The sequence below is a fragment of the Mandrillus leucophaeus genome, unplaced genomic scaffold, assembly GCF_000951045.1.
Source record: "Mandrillus leucophaeus isolate KB7577 unplaced genomic scaffold, Mleu.le_1.0 Scaffold569, whole genome shotgun sequence".
Taxonomy (NCBI): domain Eukaryota; kingdom Metazoa; phylum Chordata; class Mammalia; order Primates; family Cercopithecidae; genus Mandrillus; species Mandrillus leucophaeus.
In genome coordinates this window covers 1,125,498-1,131,806 of record NW_012106130.1, presented here as the reverse complement: position 1 = coordinate 1,131,806, position 6,309 = coordinate 1,125,498, and the positions used below count along the sequence as shown (strand labels likewise).

The window sequence follows — 6,309 nt, the reverse complement described above, 5'->3', positions numbered from 1 at the left end:
ATTACTGCATAGCACAACATGGTATGGATGTACCACAGTTTGTTTAACTACTTATCATGGAAAGTTATCTTAGTTGTTTCCAGTTCAGGGCCATTATAAATAAAGCTGCTGTAAACATTCATGCACAGGGTTTTTGTGCATACACAAGTCTTCATTTATCTGGATGGTTACATGAACAAAAAGCAAACTTCTTCAAGCCATTGCATATTTGGGTCTGTCTGCTACAACATATCTGTATGCATTACATATGTATCCTAAATAACACAAGAGTTTCTTTTATATTGGGCACTGCAATGATGTAATAATCACTATCCATTTTCGAATGCTTATTATGATGTAGGTATTGTGTGTAATCACATGCTAATAGCTAATAACAGAGCACTTACAATGTACCAGGCACTATTCTAAGTGCTAGATAGACTAATCCACAAAATCATTCTCTAAGGTAGGTATTATCTTATCCCTCATTTTACAGATGAAGACACTGAGGAACAGAGATAACTTGTCTAAGGACACAGTCAGATAAGGCTGAAATTAGGGTTAAAACTGAAATGGACTGATACCAGGTTAAAGCTGAAATGGGGGTGGGTTTTTCCCATGCTGCTCTCGTGATAGTGAGTAAGTCTCACAAGACCTCATGGTTTTATAAAAGACAGTTCCCCTGCACACACTCTCTTGCCTGCTGCCATGTAAGACAGGCCTTTGCTCCCCTTTTGCCTTCTGCCATGATTTTGAGGCCTCCCCAGCCATATGGAAAAGTGAGTTCATTAAAGCTCTTTTTCTTTATGAATTATACAGTCTTGGGTACTTCTTCATAGGAGTATGAAAATGGACTAATACAATGTCTTTTATCAGTTTTCAAACATTTCTGCTGTATCTCTTCAAATAGTTATTACGCACCATTCTCTCTGTCTTTTCCTTTATGAATTCCAATTTGTATAGTCATGTGCCACATAACTTTTTAGTCAATGATTAACCAAAATATGATAGTGGTCATAAGATTATAATAAAGCTGAAAATTTCCTATCACCTGGTGACACTGTAGTCATTGTAACATCATAGCACAATGCATTACTCATGTGTTTGTGAGGATGCTGGTGTAAATAGACCTACCACAGTGCCAGTCTTAGTACATGCAACTACGTACAGTGCATACTACTTGATAAAATGATAATAAATGATGTTACTGGCTTGTGTATAATTTTTATTGTTATTTTAAAGTGTACTCCTTCTGCTTAAATAAAAAAAAATACATTTTAAAAACTTAACTGTAAAACAGCCCCAGGCAGCTTCTCAGGGGATGTTCTAGAAGAAAGCATTGTCAGCATAGGAGATGACAGCTCCATGCATGATATTGCCCCTGAAGACTTTCCAGTGGGACAAGATGTAAAAGTAGAAGGCAGTGATATTGATGATCCTGACCCTGTATAGGCCTAGGCTAATGTATGTGTATGTGTGTTTCTAACAAAACAGACAAACAAAAAATTAAGTTAAAAAGAGAAAAGTGTATAGAATAAGGTTATAAAGAAAGAATATCTTTGTACAGCAGTACAATGTGTTTGTGCTTTAAGCTAAATGTTGTGGCAAAGAACCAATACGTTTAAAAAAATATTATAAAGTGAAATATTTACAGAAGGTAATGTGATAGGAGTTATTAACAAATTATTTTAGGTAGATAGAGAGTAAAGGGGTCCTTGGAAACTTTTCATTTTTAAAGCAGCTCCAGAAACGTTTCTTGCCTAGTTGGAAAGCCCTGACTCTTAGAGCCAGGCTGGCAACCTTTGATATGCAAACGTAAGCCATTAGAAACTGGGTCCACCCAAACATGGCGATTCCCACAGCCTTCTTGCCCTTGCCCCACACGTGCCTGGCAACATGGCTGCCCCCACATAACCCCATGTGTGTAGAACATCATGGTGCCCTGCATTTGCAAATTAAAAGGCTAGGGTGGGAGAGCCAGTGTTTTTGCAGGCTACATGAATGACATGCCTGGTCAAACCAATCCTGTGAGCCCTATGCAAATCAAACACCACCTCCTCCAGCTTCTTCATACACCTGGCTGGTATCAGTGGCCTATGGGGTCTCCTCTCTCGGCTTTGGAACCCCTCTCCCTCTGTCTCTGTACAAAGGAGCATCTTCCTTCTTTCTTGCCTATTAAACTCTCAGCTCCTTAAAACCACTCCATGTGTGTCTGTGTCATTTTATGCAATTCAAGTAGAAATAAGAACCATGGTGTTCCTCCATTCATCAGAGCTGAATCAGTAAGTATAATTTTAAAAATATGTATATTTTTATAAATTTGTATAGCTTAAGTGTACAGTGTGTATAAAGTCTACAGTAACATGCTGTACAGGTTTGTAACTTAGGTGTGTAGGAGGGGATACCATCCAGGTTTGTGTAAGTACACTCTATTATGTTTACACAATGACATAATCACTTAACGACACATTTTTCAGAACATATTCCTGTTGTTAAACAATGCATAACTGTATATAAGATTGTTGATATTGTGTCACGGATCTCAGAGGCACTGTTCTGTCTTTCTGTTTCCTCCTGTCTCCCTCTTTCTCACTCACACTCCCTCTCCCCCTCTGCTAAAACTTAGAAAAAAATCATTCTTTCACCATTAAGCATAATGTTAGCTGGAGGCTTTTCACAGATGTCTTTTATCAGATTAAAGAAATGCATTTCTATTCCCAGATGACTGTTTCTATTAGGAAGGAGAGTGAGGTTTCATTTTTTAAAATCTGTATTTATGAAGATGAACTTATGGTTTTTCTTGTACATTTAATAGTTTTTTAATGAGTCACATTGATTGATTTTTGAATGTCAAACCATCCTTGAATTCTGGAGGTAAATCCCACTCGGTCATTGAAGTAGACATACCTTAAGGCGGCCTCCAGGATTCCTGCCTCTTGGTAGTCACATGTGTGTATTATCCCTTCCTCTTGATTGTAGGCATGAACTGTGACTTACTTCTAACCAATAAAATACAGCAAAAGTGATGGCATATATCATTATGTGATTATACTAGATAAAATTGTAGCACTTGTCCAGGAGTTTCTCACTTCCTTGTTACCTTTCAAGAAACAAATGGCCATGTTGCTTCCCCACATGGCAAGGAATGACAATTGGCCTCTAGGAGCTGAGGCTGACCTCCAGCCAGCAGCCATAAAGAAACAGAATTTCTCAGTTCTGTAGCCACAAAGGACTGAATTCTGCCAATGAATGTATGACTTTGGAAGTGTATTCTTCCCCAGATGAAAACTTTGCCTTAACTGACCCTTTAATTGCAGAGGGACCAAATAACCACACCCAAACTCCTGACCCACAGAAATTGTAATATGATAACTGTGTGTTGTGTGTGTTTTTTTTTTTCCCACAAATAGCACTTTTTATTTGACACTAATTGAAGTCTGAACTTTAAACAGATTCTTGGACTGGTGGTTCATATCCATCAGCTCGTTCAACTTTAGCACCTGTCTCGTCCCCAGTGGCTTTTCCAGAACTACTGCCTTCACCATGAAGCTCCATGAGCTTTCCCAGTTCAAACTTGGGCTTCTTCAGCATTTTTACTTTTCTAACAAAGACATCATGGAGAGGATAAATAGATTGGCAAGCCTTTTCTATGTCTTTTCCAATGTTGTCTGGAATCAATTTATTGATCACTTCTTTCAAGTCATTTGTCTGTACCTCTCGGGTCATGATTTCCATCATCTTCTTCTGGATTTGGCGGACCTGTTGGTGCTGAGCATAAGAGGTCTTCTGTATCTGATTGTTGCGTTTTTTAGTAAAACCAGCACAGAAGAGACGAAGCAAGTGACCATCGGTAGTCTTGACATCAACATGAGCTTCAATCATTGTCTGCCACTTTTTGACCATGGAACACATTTTGTCACGGGTAAGATCCATGCCATGGAAGTTAGTCAGGCAGTTTTTGCCCTGAACATTTTCAGTAATCAGCTTGAATTTTCTAAATGCAACTTCATCATTCTGCAAATCAGCAAGACTCACTTCAAACACACGACCCTTGAGACCATCAGATGCAATTTTGGTTCCATGGGTCCTGGTGACGAGCGTCTTTCCAATATTTCTTATATTGAACATAGCAGGTGCTTTCACATCATACCAATCTTTCTTAGAAAATGGATCAACCACTTTCTTCTTGGCTCCCTTTTTGCTGCCTTTCATAAGGTGCTTGTTCTTGCCAACTGCCATAGTGCTGATCAGAGAGCCGAAAGGGCTGTGTTGTGTTTTAAGCTGCTATGTTTGTGGCAACATTGTTATGCTGCAGAAGGTAAATAATACAGATTTTGTACTGTAAGTGGAGTGCTGATATAATAAATACCTAAAATGGAAATGGCTTTGGAACTGGGCAATGGGCAGAGGCCAGAAATGTTTGAAGAACATTGGAATGAAACCTGACTTGCCTTGGACAAGCCATTAACAGAAATGTGGGCATTGAGGATGCTGCCAGTGAGGTCTTGGAAGGGAGCAGCATGTGATTGGAAACTGGAGGAAGAGGGGTCCTTCTTAGATAGTGACAGAAAGCATAGCACAATTGTCTCTTGAAATGTATGAAAAGTAGAACTTGAAAATGATAAACTTAGTTATCTAAAAATAATTCCAAGCAAAGTGCTCGAAGTTACCATTTTGCATATCCTTGCTCTCATAATACATTGTGTAAAGAGAGAGACAGATTGAGGGGAAAAAACTATTGAACTAATAGGAAGCAAGACTTGATTTTGAAAATTCTCAGCCTTTCCAAATGGCAAAATGTGCTAAAATGGAGAGACAGCTTCTAAGCACTCTCAGAAAATCACACACACGAGAAAAAGCCAAGGCTATGACTATACGATCTTTTACTAAAACCTCAGAAAGAGCAAAAGGCCAGAGGGTTCTGCCACACAAATGGCCCTTTCAAAAGATTAAGGGTGTGTCTCACAGATCTTCTCAATCAAACCACAGGGCTGCTAGGAAAATGAAATGCATTGTCCCTCAGCAACCTCTGCAGAAGTCCAAGGTAGAGAAGGACTTTTCTAAAAAAAAGATCCGTGGGTGAAGATGTGTCTAATGGAGTAAACCCCAGGGAAATTCATGGAAGGCCCACAAAGTTCTTGAGAAAATTCTTTCAGAAGAAACACTGCCAGCTTGGACTAAGAGGGACAGAGATAGGATCAAATGAAAAGAGGCCCTTGTAACTCCAATTCTACTAGAAGGAAGCAGATTGATAAAATGACTCCAAACATGACTGACTTTCATTGAGAAAACGAAAAATGGCTCAGATGGTAGAACTAAGATCCCAGGAAGTAGATTCTAGAGCCGTGGAGAATTATTCCCAAAGTTTGAAATTTAATTAAAGAAATCTGAACATTTTCTCAGTTATATTTTGCAATTATTATGGATCAATGATTCCTTTTTATCTTCCATTTCCCTCTTTTTAAAGAAAAATGTCTGTAGCTTACTTCCTATACCCCTCTCAGAATTGTATCTTGGATGTTGAGGGAAGATAATTTGTCTCCTTCATTTACAGATTCATCAGTTGAGAGGAACTATGTATCCATGGAGCCCCACCCACACCTGGCCTGATTTAGATAATAAAACTCTGGTCTTGAAGCAAATGCTGTTATTAGATTATATTCTTGGGGATCTTGGTGGGGGGGTAAAAGTATTTTGCATGTAGGAGAGACATGAATCATTGAGGACCAGAGGACAGACTACAACCACCACCAGTTGATATCCATGCCCTTGCATAATTCCTGCCCCTTGAAGGTAGATAGAAAGTGGAACTTGCTTCTGGCCAATTGAACATGGCAAAGGCAATGGGTGATTGGGCACTACATGTGATTGCATGTGTATGATTGCCTTCCATAAGAGTTTAACACTTGTCTTGCTGGAGTCTTTCATTACCTGTTAGGCTTTAAAGAAGAAAATGGGCAGGGCACAGTGGCTCATGTCTGTAATCCCAGCACTTTGGGAGGCTGAGGTGGGTGAATTGCCTGAGGTCAGGATTTTGAGACCAGCCTGGCCAACATGGTGAAATCTTGCCTCTACTAAAAATACAAAAATTAGCCATGCATGGTGGTGTGTGCCTGTAATCCTAGCTACTTGGGAGGCTGAGGCATGATAATTGCTTGAATCCAGGATGCAGAGGTTGCAGTGAGCCAAGATTGTACCACTGCACTCCAGCCTGGGTGAAGAAGTGAGACTCTGTCTCAAAAAAAGAAAAAAGAAGAAGAAGAAAAAAGAAGAAGAGGAGGAGGAGGAGGAGGAGGAGAAGAAGAAGAAGAAGAAGGAGGAGGAGGAGGA

The 6,309-nt window shown here is 39.5% G+C and overlaps 1 pseudogene across 1 annotated transcript; it reads right to left on the bottom strand.

The window, feature by feature from the left end:
* Positions 1 to 3,380: 3,380 nt before the first annotated feature.
* Positions 3,381 to 4,225, bottom strand: LOC105552641 (annotated as a pseudogene). Its single transcript, XR_001008048.1, has one exon. The product of XR_001008048.1 is annotated as a 40S ribosomal protein S3a pseudogene (transcript).
* Positions 4,226 to 6,309: the final 2,084 nt, after the last annotated feature.